At 43.8% G+C, this 17,473-nt stretch overlaps 1 protein-coding gene across 13 annotated transcripts in view; it reads left to right on the top strand.

The window, feature by feature from the left end:
- Thrb (thyroid hormone receptor beta) overlaps nt 1–17,473 on the top strand; it is a 372,411-nt gene that overhangs the window by 201,987 nt on the left and 152,951 nt on the right. The window contains exon 1 of one of the 13 annotated variants that reach the window (XM_042284362.2): nt 9,822–10,094. The exons of the other annotated variants lie outside the window; for them this stretch is intronic. The gene's annotated coding sequence lies outside the window, so the exon portion shown is untranslated. Of the gene's footprint in view, nt 1–9,821; nt 10,095–17,473 lie in introns of those variants that run through there. 13 annotated transcript variants of the gene reach the window in all.

Here is a 17,473-nt window from a genome sequence, read left to right as displayed (position 1 = left end):
GCCCAAACTCCTTAAATGTGAAAAATCCAACTAGAGAAATTGATTTGGAAAGAAAAACAAGCTTGATGAAAAAATATGTCTTCATGGAGCAACTCTCAGCAAAATTACTGGTGTCAGTTATTTAGCTGCGTTGTGTTCTTACCCTGCAAGGAAGTGTCACGAAACACGACAGAATCCGCTTATAGAGTTTATTAGAGATAGAGGGACAGAGTGCGCAGGCCTGTGGGAGAGACACGTGCGTGGAGAAGAAGAGGAGACTGGGAATCATGGCGCTCCACTTTAAAACCAGCTGGGGGCGTGGCCAGGTCACGTCACTACTCCACGGGTGTGCGTAGAGTCACATGGTCACGTTGCGCGCTTACGTGGCCATGTAACGTCACGGATCCTGGTCATGCGAGACACCTTGACCCGGAACTTGCTAGGCGGAGGTGTCCGGGTCCGCCGGGTATCCTGGTTACGAGAGACGCCCTGACGCGGAAATGCCTATCCTGACCTGGAATTGGCTAGGCGGAAGTGTCCGCCTGGTATATGCGACTGTGGGGGCGTGTTGTGAACCCTTCGACTGGTATATGGATATTATGAATGATGTCCCCTTTAATTCAGAATTTTGACGGTTTGATGTAAGCACTGATTTCTTAAGAAACATAACATTTAGAGAAAGTGTTATTCATTCTTTAGACCTCAAACTTACCTTCGACATTGCTTTTTCCCAAGAGAAGACATGAGAGGACATGAAGTAGGCAACAGCGACGACTTAGATTTTCCTGCCATCTCGTTCTGTGCATTTCTGTAACCAAGTGAATGGCTCATGTTGGCAAATGCCACAACTGGAACTTTGTAGACTTTTCACTCAAAACGTTTAGCAATGATAGGATGCACAAAGGTCTTCAGTTTTAGACCCGAGAGGGAATGCACTGTAGGCCAACAGAGCTTGGTTAGAGGTCGTAGGGCCAGCCACCTCCAGGCTTTTGTAATACAGACTCTGGGTCCCCACCCCAGGCCTGCCAAGTCAGAAGCTCGAGGGCTGGAGGGTTGAGAAGCTCCTCCAGTGATTTCCATGCACACAGTGTTCAGACTGCCGCTTTACATTGGCATTATTGTCTGCTGTCATGGACCAGCCAGTTCTCTGCTGTAGGGACTGTGGTGTATATGGCAGGATGCTTATCATCATCCCAGACTTTACTCACTGGGTTCCAGTAGCTTCCCATGCATTTACAATGAAAACAATCTCCAGAATGGCCACAGCCCGTGGGGCTTGGGGTGGGGCCTCCTGAGATCCGGAAGTGGGGGGATTGCGGTCCTGACAGAGGTACCTCTTCTCTCTTCCACAGCATCTTCCTGAGCTCCTTCTGTTACACGGGAGCTTTTCTCTCTTCCTTTGTGAGTCATGGAATTAATAACATACTATTCCATCGCCACCCCTTCAAAAAGAAAACGGAAAAAAAAAAGAGGTGAACAGAAGCTTATACATTTGAAGCATATTGTCTTTGAAAGTCTTCATGTAACATTTATATTTGGCACACAGCTCTTCCAATGAGACAAGGCTGACTTTTCAATAGTGTGGCAGATTACTAACTTTTATTCACTTTACTTCCATGAGCACACACTGGCCAGCCCACAGAAATGTGAGGTTCACAAAGATGTTGCCCAGACATTCCTACAGATACTGACGCAACAGTGGTGCTTGCCACCTCACTTCTAACCCTGACATCATCATCATCATCACCATCACCATCACCATCACCATCACCATCATCATCATCCACAATCTGTCCATCATTGTGTCCTCAGGACCCAGCTCCATGAAGGTATTTTAGGAGAGTCAGCAACTGACAGTCCACATATTGTTGTCAAGCCCCAAGCAAAGAAGCAATTATTTTAAATTTTTAAGATTTATTTATTTGTATTTTATGTATATGAGTGTTTTGCCTAAATATATATATATATGCACCATGTGGGTACCTGGTGTCTTTGGAAGTCAGAGGAGAACATTGGATCTTCTCGGACTGGAGTTACAGATGGTTATGAACATCTATGTAGATGCTGGGGTTCAAACCTGGGTCCTCTTCAGGAACAACAAGAGTTCTTAACCACTGATCTATCTCTGTAGCCTCCAAACAAGTGCTTTAAAGTGCATCTTCTCATAACACCAATGGAGGCCATTCTAGAATTTTCCTTTTGACAGATAACAAAGTTGAGATTTATAATACTAACACTTGGTTCAAAGCCAAAATATGGAGAAAGAATGGAGCTTGGATTTGAGCCCACCAATACTGATCTCTAATCTCAGGCTGTTACCACACAGTAAGTGCTTAAACCATGATTGATGAGTGAATTCACAAGTGAATGAAGAGTTAACTTAGTTAATGGTGAAATCTTTCAGATGAGTTGCATGAACATTTATTCAATGTCAGTTATAATACACTAAATGGCAATGCAGTGGGAAAGGGATTAGAAACTGTACTATACAATGCTGCTGTATGTGTGTATGTATGTATATATGTGTGTGTATGTATGTGTGTGTATGTGTGTATGCATGCATGCATGTATGTATGCATGTGTGTGTATGCATGCATGCATGCATGCATTATGTATGTATGCATGCATGTATATATGTATGCATGCATGCATGTATGTATGTATGCATGTGTGTATGTATGTGTGTATGTATGCATGCATGTATGTGTGTATGTATGTATGTGTGTGTATGTATGTGTGTGTATGTATGTATGTATGTATGTATGTATGTATGTATGCCTAGTCATACAAGGGCATTGAATTTGGCTTTGTGATGAAAGCACCACAGTAGTTTCTCTCTGAACGTTGTCTATCGAAGCATAAAGAAGAGGGAAACAAAGAAGTAAGTTTGGGAACTCTCTTGTGCTGGTCTGTCCCTCCTCTTACACTATAGGGGTGGGGACGACCTATAGGCTTCTTCCTTTACAATCCCTGGGCATTTCAACACCCGGAGAGGCAACTTCGGGGGCAAAGGAAGCCTACTGTTGCATTGTGTTGAAATCTGGTGTGTGTCCTAGTCACCTGGAAAGATGATTTTCCACATCTGAGTGTCTAGGGGGTAGGCTGGACTGCAGAATCAGAATCTCAGAAGGTACAGCTGGGGATCTTTCATGTCCCCAAAGATACAGCTTTGAAACAAGCATGGACTGCTGCCCCTGCTCATTCATAAAGTTCAAAGAAGTATCAGACATGAAACCAACAGAAGCCTCAGGTCCCTCTCAAAACGCAGAACAAAACACACATTTCCATCACACTGGAGCATGTCTAATCCAAAGAACTAGATGTGTAGCCAGAAGCAGCCATGTACAGTGACAGTGATGGACCGTGGCTCTGTGAATCACCACTCAGACATAGCTCTTCCTCTTCCTCAGCTCCCCCATGTCACAGAACGTTCTTAAAAAGAACCAGCAGAGACCTGAGGCAAGAGTAGATTGCATGGCCAATTAAAAGAGGATTAAAATTTCCACAATATATTAATAACAGTTCTTTGGACAAACTAACAGAACACTTTTTTTAAATGTTTAAGTTTTAATTTTTAGTTATCCCATGCTGTAAGTTTTATAGCATGAAGAAAAGATGACATTTCAGTTCTTCTGCAGCTGTAGGCTGACGGTTAGATATTGCTTTTCTTCTTCCTTTTCCAGCAAATATTTACATTCATATTGAAACCCAAATTACAGAGTCCACATTTCAACAATGCTTGGAAGAGGAAGTACCAGCCAGAGAGCAGGCAGTTTGCTGGGAGGAACATAAGACAAAGCAAGAAGATTTTGTAGTCAGGGGTGAGAGCATGTCATTAGGCTCCAAGTCTTACATTATATAAAAGCATCAAGCCGGGTGGTGGCGGCGGCGGCGGCGGCGGCGGCGGCGGCGCACGCCTTTGATCCCAGCACTCAGGAGGCAGAGGCAGGAGGACCTCTGTGAGTTGGAGGCTAGCCTGGTCTACAAAGCAAGTTCCAGGAAAGGTGCAAAGCTGCACAGAGAAACCCTGTCTCGAAACCCCCCCCCCCCAAAAAAAAAGCATCAAGACAGAGTTCAGAGAGCCAAATGCCAAATGTATAGCTGCTGCTCAATTCAGTTGAGACCTTGAAGGAGTTCCATGCCTGGCCTGCTAGAATGAGAGACAGTACTTGCTGGCAAAAAATCAAAAGAATGAGGCCCTCTGATCAGATTTCAAACTGCAAACAGTAGCATGTAGTAAGTCATGCCATCATAGTGGGTTGTCACTTTTTAAGATGAAAACCAACAGATTTGAAGAGAAATGAGAATGTGCCTCTCACAGGAAGGTTAACTATTGTTCCATGAAGCTTTGGGCTTTGGTATTGGAGGTGTGCCTCTGTGTCCCAAGGCCAAATCAATTTCTTATTATACATCTAATCCAAAAGCTTTACTTTACTGATAGAAAAGAAAAGAAAGGGAGGGAGAGAGGAGGGAGGGAGGGAGGCCAGCCAAATCAAACTTCACATCCACGAAGGGTAAAGTGACTTGTGCCCAGTTACACGATTGTATTAAATAAAAGCTTTTCTGTTGCTGTGAAAAAATACCCTAACCTGAAGCAAGTTTAAAGAGAAGGGGCTGTCTTAGTTTAAACTCTAGAGGGCTAAGAGTCCATGATGGCAGAGAAGAAACGAGAGCAGAGGCAGGAAGCTATCCGGTCACATTTCTTCAGCACACAGCAACCAGAGACCAGGAAGGAGGGGCGGGGCTATACACTTTGAAGACCCAATCACAGTGGCCTACTTCCTCCAGCAAGGCCACCTCCTAAGGTTCTGTAACCATGCCAAACACTACCACCAACTGGGGACCAAATGTCCAAATCCATGAGCTTATGGGGACAGTTCTCACACAAACACCACAACTATTAATTAATTTTAATTGAAACCATAAACTTGAAAATATCAACTCGGTTCTTTAAGATTTAGTTTTAAAACCAAAATCTAAGTAGTGATAATTCTACAGCTGTGATACAGATCTCCCTCAAATGAACTCAGAGTACGGTGCAGGATGCAACTGTTCCCATGGGTTATTTGTTGCTGCTCAATGACATGTCTGCATCACTGAGCTCCTGGTGTGGGTACTCTGTCTTGTGATGTGGGTGAATTCTATCATTTGATTCTCACACAGCAGGGTAGGTACATTAATTTCCTTTACAGAGAAGAAATGTAAGGTTGAAGGGACCACAGTCATGCCATGACCAAAACCAAAACAAAATGAAAAAGGAGCCATGGTGTGAAGTTGGGCCCAAACTACTGTTGCATACTCTTCAAACTCACTTTCTCTTCAGTCAGCCAAATTAGATGATAAAGAAAATAGTTTGGGATCTGAATTCTCTCATATATATTCAGTAGAAGTTATATGTTGTCTCTTCAAATTGTAAATGTCGTCAAATAGACAGGATAATCTGCATCTCCCACAGAAAAATAAATGGAAAAGCAGGTAATCTCAGATCGTTAACCAAAACCATCACTGGCAGTACAATTTTCTCCTAGGAAGAAATTAACTGACATCTACTGACTGGGAAACCACGAGTATGACAGTTTGTGCAGTGAACGATGTCTAATGAATCTGTTCTTCACTCTTCTTAAGCAGATGCTCCGATATTATACTGTTTGTATAACATTTGTTTGTATATAGCTTTGTGTTACTACAACAACAGCAAAAATCCCTGAACTGTTTATAAGGAAACTCTATAAAGAAAAGAGTTCTTAGCTTACATTTCGGGTGGTTCAAATCTAAGCTAAGGCCCACCCCATGGGGTTGTTGGGACTAGCAGGGAGAACATCACTATAGTGGGTGTGCTCTCAGAGAAAGAGATTCTGTCTGGAGATAGAAAACCAAACAGCATTCAGAGATCATTCTGACTCTTGGAACAACTCTTATGAAAGGCCAGGGGACCCATGAAAAATACCCTAAGCCATTCTAAGAGCAGTGATCCCAGTGACCCCAACACTGCCATTCTAAGGATCAAGCCTCTACATGACTTCAAACTATTTCAGAACCAGGATATAAATTTCTTTAGTTGTGAGTTTAAAAACAATCAGAGAGAAGGCACGTGAGTCACTGAAACTGATGGTTCTGAAGGCTGTAAACATTATACATGCATGTAATCTTTACCTTCATTCCTGGTGGTGGAGGTGGTAGTGGTGGTGGCAGAGTAGGTGGAGGAGGAGGTGATGTCGATCCTCCTACCTTAGCATCCTAAGCGCTGGGATTACAGAAATGTACCCTACACCCAGCTATTTTCTGCTTTTCTAGTACAGTGTTTAAATTCTGCATAGCACTATGCATGCATGTGACCCAGAAAGAACAAAAACAGATATATGGAAGTTAATAAAAAGTTGTCATTGATTTGTTTCTCAGTTAATCCCATTTGCTTGCACCTCCCCAGTCTGTTGCTGTTTGTTCTGAACATTCTGTAAATTAGCCCACAAAGACAGTAATTCCATAGGACATATCACCAAAGTCTGTGTAAGTAGTCTCATGGAGACCATGAGAGACTCAGTAGTCAGTTTGCTACAGACTCAGTGAAGGAATAGAGCAAGGGTCACTTCAGGCTGTTCCCTCCCAGTCACATCCAGGACAGAATCCTCTGCAACTATGGGGAGAGGAAGATGGTGAACATTACAAGATAATCTCACCTGTCCACCCACCCCCTCCACAGGCTTGAGGCTCTCACTGCCCTGGGCACCACTGATCCTCTATGTGCCACTGGGTCAGCAACATCAGCACCAAATGGGAACTATAGGCATTGCAGGCTGTCCATCACAGCAGAGTCACATATCAACAGGCTGAAAACAAGCAACTTATCTGATCTTCCCAGAAATGGGAATTAAATCAAGAATGGATGCATTTCCAAACAGGCCAGTTTTGGTGTAGTAATGGCAATGCTTCTGCTTTGCTCCTCACAGAAAGGGAAAGTGGTGATGTCAAACCAGTCCTGTTTCTATGTCACACCTCTCCGTCTCCAGCTAAGAAAGGAAGCTCACTCTGAAGTGACCAATCCACTTTGGGTTGTTCCTGTTTCCTTCAGTCCCTTCTCTGTCTGTGAAAGCCGCCTCTCCTGCCAAGTCAGGGGAATTCTCATTTTAGTTTACAGAATAAAGTTGCCCAATTCCAGGATCAAAATTAAAACCCATTAAGAGCTTTAAAGAAGGACTGGGGAGATGCTCCAATGACCGCAAGTGTGAGCACCAGAGTTCAGATTGCTTGCACTCACATAAATGCCAAGAAGGCAGGGTAGCCCATCGGTAATTCTGGCCTGGAAAGTGGATAGATGGTCCTCAGAGCAAGCTGGGTATTGAGACTAGCCATGTCATCCAGCTCTGGGTTTTATTGAGAGGCCCTGCATCTGTGAATAAAGTGGAAGAACAATTCAGAATGATTTCTGGCATGTATTTCGGGCTACAGCATGCGCACACAATCATGTACACACTCATATACACAGAGATATTTATATGCACAGAACATGCACGCACATGTAATTATCACACACACACACTAAACAATGTGGCAGATGATTGAAATGGAATATAAGTACCTGGATGAGTGGCTGTTGGTCGCATGGCCACATGGCCTTGCATTTAATAGATGCACGTAGCTTTATAAAGAAAAGGTTGCCAGCCTTTCTACTTTGCCATATAGATATGTGAAGAGAGAGGAAAAACAGCTGTTGTGATTTGAATGATAAATGTTTACACAGACTCAGGTTGTTAAACATCTGGTCCCTAGTTGGTGGCACTGTTCAGGGAGTTGTAGGAGGTATGACCTTGCTGGAGGAAATGTGTCTCTAAGGGTGGGCTTTGAGGTTTCATGGCCTCACCCCACACTCTCTGTTTCATACTTAGAGCAGAAGATGTGATCTTTCAGCTCCCTGTTCCTGTTGTCTTGCCTGCTACCTGCTGGTTTGCCTCCCCAGTGTGTTGGACTCATGTATATGTTTATTTATGCTGGGTAGGGTTAGTTTTTTTGTCGACTTGACACAAGCTTGGGTCATCTGGGAAGATGAAAACTTAATTGAGAAAATGTCTTTATCAGATTGGCCTATAGACAATCTGTGGAGCATTTTCTTGATTGATTATTAGTGACTGATGTGAGAGAGATTATGTGTGTGCTTCATGCCTGTCTTGTTTTGCTGTGGGTTAGGGTCTGCTCTAAGCCATGGCAATGCATGGAGTATAAGCCTAGCCTTTGATTGGAGATTTTCCACTTCTCCAATTGTATCTATCACCTATGGTGGTAACACATGCCGATACTATTTTCTACTTGAATATTACTAGAGGATTAACAGGCAATAAGCTGAGATATTTATTCTGTTCACTGATTGGTCCCAGTCATGGACAAGCCGTAGTGCCTGACTTCATAGCTGATCAGTGTTAGTTAAATAAGTGAGAAATGAACTAAGAGTCTCCTACACACACTAAATTGTGGTTGACGGCTCCTGGGCAGTGTGTGTAACTCAGGGTAACCTGCTGCACTCTTTCTACTGGGAGACTATATGCAGACATCATCAAATCACACCAGTTCCTGGGTGACAAACAGGACATGGGACTTTCAGTGACAGTGCCATTTGTTGAATTATTTCAAACTCCAAATAAACACCAACAAGTATTGAGGATCCTTATTTTTAAAAGACAGTATTTCTTTTTCTTTACTCTCTTTGTTCTAGATGGTCAAAAACTGGATGTGAGGCCAATGGTGTTTCTAGGGAAAGAGACGTAAGAACTTTCAACTTTCAAAATAAATCAGGAGAGGAATATTTGAAGGAAACAAACTGCCTTGTGGCTGAGCCTCTGACTTGACCCATCTGGTCACAACAGAATCTAACTGAGGCTGACCGATGCACTAGTGAAGAAAAGGAGCCAATCACAGCCTAGCCTTCCCAGAGACTCACTTGATTTCCTTTCCTTGACTAAATGCTATGGCTTTAATAAAATTATAGATAAATATGCAAAAAAAAATCTTTGAAAGGAAAAAAGTCTTCCCAACTAAGAGTCCAAATAAGAGGAAGATGGAGCTGGTGTCTTTGGTGAGACCATCCTAAGAAAATCCTGCAGCCCTTAACTGTAGACAAGAGCCCTTAGGGGTGCATAGTCTGTCCCACCCCAAACCCCAAATCTCAGTGGTTAATAAGGAGTCCTTGCCTTCCTAACATCTGTGGCAATCCAGTCTGACCCCATTACTGTCCACAGCACCAAGAGCCTTCCTCCATACCCTTGTCACGTGGAGCCCTTTAAACGCTGGAGGCTCTGATTCATAAAAGGAATTGACACCAACATGTACCTCCAATCATGAACTCATTCTTTTCCTGGTGAGTGTTTCCATCTTTTGTGACCATTTATTTCCCCACGGGGATGCATGGAGTGAGGAGCAGTTTATCTGGGCTCTCATCTTTCCATCTGTCCACTTACCTCCGTAGCCCATTGTTGAAACTGTTACTTCTGAATAGATTTGTGGGCTTTCATTGTCCCCCTGCTTTTCTTGAACTATGTGATATTTAAAATGATGAAAACTTCATAGTTTTATCAGTAACCAGTAAGAAAAAATAAATAAAACTACAGGATTTTTGTCACGGGATCTAATTTATTAGAAACAGGTTCCTTGTAAACAGATCCAAAAAAGAAAATGCTGCTTTTGAAGATCCATGTAATGAAAGTGAACTCTCTTCGTAAATGAGAATTGCCCTGTGTGTCTGGTATTGGGACAAGTGTGTTAGGTGCAGTGTGAAGGTGCTGAATCATGAGGGAAGGGAGCTTTAAAAATAGCTTCATTTGGTGGAGTTTTTAGTTTTTATTTTTTTTTTACAGTCGGATCATAAATTGGCCTCTGTAGTATATGGCAGAGAATACTGAACTTCTCACTCCTGGGAGTCTACTACAGAGCTGACTTGAATGGCTGGTGTCCAGAACACTGTGAGCAGAAGAGGCTGGACATGCGCAGGCCCTTTCAGATCATCTGTAGTCTGGTCAGAGTCGGGCAAAGCCTGCTGTGGGATAATTGCCCTTTCGAGCTTGCTGCGCATGTCTGTGCAGCATCGGCCAGCCTTAGGCCTGGGACTCTTCCTCCAGCTCCATCTCACTGTGGGTATATTACACCATGCTGTTTTCTCTGTTGACTAATATGCATCTAGGTTTTTCATTTAGTGGAAATGTATAGTCACCCATTTTATTTTTATGTATATTTTTAAGATTTATTTGTATTATTTTAAAGGTGTGTGTGTGTGTGTGTGTGTGTGTGTGTGTGTGTGTGTGTGCATGTGCCCAATGAGATTTAAAAAAATGGTATCAGATCCTCTAGAGCTGGAGTTACGGGCAATTATGAACCACCCAGTGGGGTACTGGGGTACTCTGTAAGAGCGGCAAGTGGCCCTTAACCACTGAGCCATGTGTACAGCCCCTCGGGATGTTTTTTATTGTGTCTGGTGGAGGAGAGTGGTCTTGTGTGTGCAGGAGCCCAGAGAGGTGAGAAGAAAGCCTCTGGTTCCCTGGAGCTAGACTTACAAGTGGTTGTTAGCTGCCTAGCATGGGTGCTTGGAACCAAACTCAAGTCTTCTGCAAACGCAGCTTAAGTCCTTCACCATTGAGCCATCTCTCCAGGCTGCTAACTTAAACTAAAAAAAAAATCCAAGCCAGTTTTTGTCATGCCTTCCTCTAAACCAGAGTTCTCAGCCTGTGGGTCACAACTCCTTTGGATCGAATGACCCTAAGACCATCCTGTGTATCAGATATTTACATTAAGATTTATAACAGTAGCAAAATTACAGTTATGAAATAGCAAGAGAAATAATTTTATGGTTGGAGGTCACCACAACATGAAGAACTATATTAAAGATGGCAGCGTTTAAGAAGGTTGAGAACCACTGGTCTAAACCTTAACTACCAACATAATGTTCACAATAATTTGTCTTTTGACGTGGGGGCTTGACAGATGGAATTTTCTGACTTCTTGAGTTGATAACTTTGTACAGAGTTAAAATTCTTAGTCCAAAGTGCCAAAATGTGTTCTTCTTGACCTGTTAAAACAAAACAAAAAACAAAACAAAAAACCACACAATAACAACAAAAAATCATCAAAGGAAAGTCCCTGGAGCCCCGGGGTCTGGACTCCTGTCTCCCCTCTCTCCGGGATTATCCTCAGGATGGAAGTCCGTCAGTTCCTCTTTTGTTTGCATTTTGCTTGTTCTCCGTGTCCCTTCATTTCCATGTTGAGCTGAAACCTTGCCATTCGAGACCATTCTGGAATCACACCATGCCAGTGGGAGCACTGCCCTTTTAGATTGCTCTCTTGCTGGGAATTTTCAGGAAAAGCATTGCTTCTGACCATTAGCGTGAAATAAACAGAGTACAGCCACCCTGAAATTCGATCTAGCTCTATCTGTCACCATTGTGCTAAAGGAAAAGGTGTACAGTGTAGTGGTAAGTTTCTCTGGTCCCGCCCAGCCTCGAGGTCCTGTAGCCACGTATAAAATAATCATTCCGAGGCTTAATATTATTTACAAACTGTATGGCCTATGGCGGGATTCTTGCTAGCTAGCTCTTTCATCTCAAATTAACCCATTTCTATTAATCTATGTTTTGCCACATGGCCGTGTGTTACTGGTCTGCTGGCATCTTGCTGCTCCTTTGGCAGTGGTTGGAGACTCACCAGACTCTGCCCTTCTCTTTCCTGTCTCTCTCCTTGGATTTCCTACCTGCCTCTAAGTTGCCTTGCCATAGGCCAAAACAGCTTTATTTACTAGCCAATGGGAGCAACACATATTCACAGCATACAGAAAGACATCCCACAGCAATACAGCTTTTTAACCACCCACAGCAAAGATATGTGGGACCTGGGTTTATTCTGGAAGATTGCATTAATTCCACACTGACCACTGATACAGGTGGGTCGTGCTGTCTTATGGGAGAAGGAAGCTGAAGGGCTCTGCTCATTCTACACTGGGTACAAACATGGGCCCTGCAGCAAAGCATGTCACTGTGTCTCTTCCTTCTCCAAGGACAGCTGAGCCTCCACAGGCTATGTTCCTCCTACATTTTATTACAAGAGGTTTCTATTACAAAGAGACTTACAAATAGGCTTTGAAAATGTATAGTCAGAAGGGCTAAGGATGTAGCTCAGTGGTAGAGTGCTTACGTAAACATGCACAGGCCCTAGATTCAAATCCAAGGACCCAAAATAAGCAAACATTGGAGATATCTAATCTTTGTGTCCTGACCAATTAACATTTCACACAAACACTAATTCCATCCTCCAACTGGTACAGGAAATAAACAGAGTATAGCCACCCCAAAATTCTGGTGGTTTTCCACCTGTTTCTGCCATCTTAATATTTTTCTTCATATTCAACCTGACAGAGAGAAAGCATCATCAATATAAGGCCCCAGTTACCTAGAATTAAAATAGCGGATCTGTTCACATAACCATACGTTCACTGTGAGTCTCTCAGGAAAGTGGCTAATGACAGAGAGTTAAGGACTAAATTCGCCCACTGTGGCACCCTGTCTGGGTTTACACATGAAGAATAAATACAGGAAATTCACAGCAATCCTCGACGGAGAAGTTGGGACAGTGTGATAGCCATTCACCATGAGTTATTTTTCTGATGTTCTAACATTTTAGCTCAATAAATCCTAACTGGATGCCCTCGAATCTTGGTTTACCTCCTAATGATTAAGTGTACTGTAGTAAAAGGACTATGATTCCTCAATCTCTCCTTTTTCCGACTTAGCATTCTATCTGGACCCACTCTGGGGTTTTTATCTACTTCTGCCTTTTGTTGTAGGCACGTACAGATGTCTTATCTGCCTAAGGACTGGTGGCACCTGAGAGCAGGGTTGATGAACATGGCTGTGTAAGCTTTGCAGCACTGTGAGAGGAAAGATGAACAGCTGGGGCAAACTGAAACTAAATCTCCAGCCTATTGTGCCCCCAGTAGGCAAGGACAGGAAGAAGGGGAGAAGAGGTGGGGGTGGGGTAAAGAACAGAGGACAGACAAGGGAAGTAGACAGACAGGGGATGAGGAAGTAGAAGAGACACCAGGTGTGGTCCATGGGCCTGCAGCATTCTCCTCAGGTGGCATCCTATTAACTAGCATTGGACTGATAGGTGTGTGGGCCGGGGGAGGGGGCATCTCAGACATAGCAAATCTGCGACTAGAGCCAGGACCTAGCAGTACAGGGAGGTTTAGATCCAGCTCCGCTGAGAGCATCTGGAATAGACCTCCAGGGCTCCGGTTTCTTCATGAAATCTCTCAGTGTTCCAGCCGTTGCTTGATGGGCATCTCTGCTGTAATCCTGGGAGCAAGGTGTATGCATCAGCTGTCTATCTTATCACAAATGCAGACCGGGACTGAGTGGTCTAGGTGGGCCTCTGAGCCTGCCTGTGCCCCACTTCCGACCAAGGCTGTGAAGCTGGCCAGCTGTAGAACCCAGGGATGCTCCAGGAAGCTAAGAAGCCCCAGAAGTTCCTGTAGAGGCTAGGGAGGGGCAGATGAGGTTCTTGCTTCCCTCCTCCACTTCCTCCCCCACTGGAAAGCTTGCCTCTGGGAATATGGCTTACTTACTGGACTTATGTAGCTTTATCTGAAGGAAAGAAAAAAGAAAGTCTTTAAAACCATACATTTAGGCTAAAATGCCTGCAACAACCAAAAAAAGAATCTTCCTGTTGAACAGCTTGAATGCTGGACATCTTTTGATGAGCTGGAACATTCCACTGAGGTAGATGACAATTACGGCTAGCAGATGTGTGAAGACCGAACATTTACACTTCGAGGACATGCTCACCTTTCATTGTTATCTGTGGACAGGGTGATACTGGAAGAAGTGTTTCTCCAGACATAAGAGGAACTAGAAACATGAGGTCTATTCTGTCCTTATCGGTTTTGCATTGAATGGGTTCCTCTGTAAGATTAGATGTGTGGGAGCACATTTCTTCATTGAAAGCCTCTAAGCTAAAATACAAACGCGAACTCAGGCCTTTGTCCTCCTTCTGTATCAACCTCCCACCTCCCCAGCTTCCCTGGATCCCACACTGTATTCTTCCCACTAAAATTAGCTTCCTTCTCAGAGTAAGAAGTTGCTAGCATCGGAGTGTGCATGGTGAGTTCAGGGAGGCATGGCATGTACTTGACTGAGAAGTTAAACTCTGAAGATACCAGGTCACTCTGTTGGCTAGGGAGCCACTGTGGATGACTGACAGCTTCTGGAACTCCCAAGAGGGATTCACTGGGTGGCCCAGCGTCTGCCTCTGCCCCGCCTCCTGGATTTCATTGCTAGTAAGAAATCTCACTGAGAAAAATAGTGCAAGTGTCTGTTCTCACAGTCAAGTTCAGATGTCGCTTTGTCCCCTCCCTCTGCCGGCAGTGCTTCAGCGACCTCCCAATCACAGTGCATTCCTGGACACACTTGCCTTTCAGTTCTAGCCAGCCTGGGATGGACATTCTAGAGAGGAGTGAGGGTAGAGCCTGTCTTCACTTCTTTCTTCCCTCATCCCGAGACCAACTGGTCTTGGGAGGCGGAAAAGTAAAAGAGAATAAACTCTGATCCAGTCGGCATTTTCACAAGCTCTGTGTGCATGAAGAAATGTCCTGGGGTTTGTAGAGTTGTATTTTTAAGTTTATAGTCAATTGATTTTAAATTCATGTTTTAGTTTTTAGTAGCATATGTGATTATATACAGTAATGTGTTTCACTGTGACGTTTTCACACACATATGTAACATATTTGGATCTAGTCCTCCTCTTTTGTCCCCTCTGGTTTCTCTCCTCTGCCACTCCCACTGTGCTTTCATGTCCCTTCATTGTGGTGTTCGTTTGTTGTTTGTGAGCCAATGAGTTCAATAAGGTCACTTGTAGGAACATGGGCAACCTAGCAATGATAATGCCACTGCAGTGATAATACCCTTCCCCCAGCAGCCATTAACTGCCAATAGCTTTTAGAGGGATAAATTACAGTACAAAGTAACGCATTTTGTTGCAGCATCTCCACACACACATACTGTGCCGTGGACTTTACTCGTATTCACACCCACACCCACGGCCCTCTCTTGTCCCTCATCCTGTTGGTTTCTATGATCTCCCTTCTGTGTTCACACCAAATATATATAGTCCAAATGGAGAAGGCATGAAACATTTGTCTTGAATCATGATGACCTCCAGTTTTGTTTTGTTAGCAATGATTTGACTTTGTAAAACTTGATGAATAAGCAATGAAGTAAATGGTACTGACTCCAGCACTGAATTCTTCTTAACTTAGAGGACTTTTCTATTAGTCTCAGATGATAGCTACATCTCAATCAGTAGAATATCTAAAAAAAAAAAAAAGTTCCTTGGCACCAGTAATGGCAGGTTACCCTCCCAGGCTTCAGGGGAGCTGTGTTTTGAAAGCATGTCTCTAAGACAACAATTTCATAAACCTGGGCACCACAGAGAGAAGAATCCCAGAGAGCCAAGGGCTTTCCTCACCTCACTCACTGTAAGTAGCCTTGTCGGGTGATGGACAAGCAGAGTGCTTTACTTTTCCCCAGGAAACTGGGCGACAGCTTGCACCTGCCCTTACTAAATAGCATCAGACGACAGAAGTTCAGGAGCAAACTGTGGATCCAACAGGAGAGAGGCTTGCTCCAGAGCCCCTGTCTGGACAGAGATGTGGACAGGAGAGGTGGGACTCCCATCAGCCTGCTCCTGGTCAGTGCAAGACTGAAGTCCCACAGTGATGAACTGGCCCTTCCCTAGCTGGCCACTAGCACAGTTCCTTAGCCCAGCAAGTGCCATGGGCATGCAACCAACACCTCTGCTCGAAGCACTCAAGGTTACAGGCCTGCTGGACTGCACTGCAGAGTGGATTTCTGTGCATCCAGCTGTTTTTACTGCACTGCAGAGTGGATCTCTATACATCCAGCTGTTTGGGTGACTGTAGGCACTGTCAGTCCAGACTGCACTGCGGAGTGGATCTCTGTGCATCCAGCTGTTTCAGTGACTGTAGGCACTGTCAGTCCAGACTACACTACAGGTGGATCTCTGTACATCCAGCTGTTTACTACACTGCAGAGTGGATCTCTGTGCATCCAGCTGTTTACTGCACTGCAGAGTGGATCTCTGTGCATCCAGCTGTTTACTGCACTGCAGAGTGGATCTCTGCATCCAGCTGTTTTGGTGACTGTAGGCACTGTCCATTCACCTCTGCCTGAGCCTTGGATTTCATCTGTGAAGTGAGTCAGGGTCTGGCCAGTCCAGGCTGGTTTGCAGCTCTAATTCTACCTGCAAATTAAAATGTACTCAAGTTTTAATAAAACTGTGCGCATTTCAGCAACCAACCTGATTGTCTGGCACACCACGTGCATTGTTAATGCCCTATATGCTGTTCAAGGCAAATTGTTTAGAAGAAAGATGTAATATTGTATAGCTGGAAACTTTTTATAAATAATCACTCAGAGACTTAATATTAATTCCAAACTGTTTAGTCTGTGGCTCAGGCTTATTGCTACCTAGCTATTACATCTTAAATTAACCCATTTCTATTAATCTATATATTGCTGTGTGTCTCATGGCTTTATCTGAGTTCCATTACATCTTGTTCCCCTGGCAGCTTTCAGTGTCTCCCCCAACTCTGCCTTTCTTCTCCCTGTATCTTTGCTTGGATTTCCCGCCTGACTATAACCTGCCTTGCCATAGGCCAGAACATCTTCTTTATTAACCAATGGTAGCAACACATATCCACAGCTTACAGAAAGATCATCCCGTAGCAATATTGCCTTCCAGTTGCCATTTGAAAGATTGGCTGGTTTTGGCAAAACCATCTGATTCTTTCCATGTTTCTAAATATATGTAATTACAATCTGCATGACCGTATGTGTTGGAGGGGTGGGTTTGTGTGTGTGTGTGTGTGTGTGTGTGTGTGTGTGTGTGTGTGTGTGTGTGTGTGTGTGTTTGGAGACAATCTTACTGTGTAGTCTAAGCTGGCCTGAAAGTTGTTATGGTGATTAGAATGACCTTGAACTCACAGAGATCCACTTGCCTCTGCTTCCATAGTGCTGGGAATAAAAATGTGCACCACTCAGCTATGATCAATTTTTAAAAGTTTTTTTTTTTAACAGTGGAGTTAATACTACCTACCTCTTTGGAGTTTAATGATATTGCTTAAATGTGTGTGTGTGTGTGTGTGTGTGTGTGTGTGTGTGTGTGTGTGTGTGTAAAGTGAGAGTAGATGTCCCAGCTGGAGGCCAGAAGACAACTTCATGGAGCCCATTCTCTCCTTCCCCCTTCATGTGAGGCCCCTGTGACGGAACACAGGTGACCAGCTTTGCACTAGACCACTTACCCCGAGCTATATCACCAGCCCCTCGTTTAATTTGTTGATATTCAGATATATGAGATGTTGTGAAGAAGTGGGGGAGGAGGAGAGAAAATAGGCATTTCCCTCTGAGAGGAAATTAATTCAGAAAAAAGGAATAGCAAGAAAGTGAAA

The sequence above is a fragment of the Peromyscus maniculatus genome, chromosome 9 (genome assembly GCF_049852395.1).
Source record: "Peromyscus maniculatus bairdii isolate BWxNUB_F1_BW_parent chromosome 9, HU_Pman_BW_mat_3.1, whole genome shotgun sequence".
Lineage (NCBI taxonomy): Eukaryota > Metazoa > Chordata > Mammalia > Rodentia > Cricetidae > Peromyscus > Peromyscus maniculatus.
The sequence above is the reverse complement of the archived record's forward strand: the minus strand, read 5'-3'. Positions and strand labels throughout refer to the sequence as shown.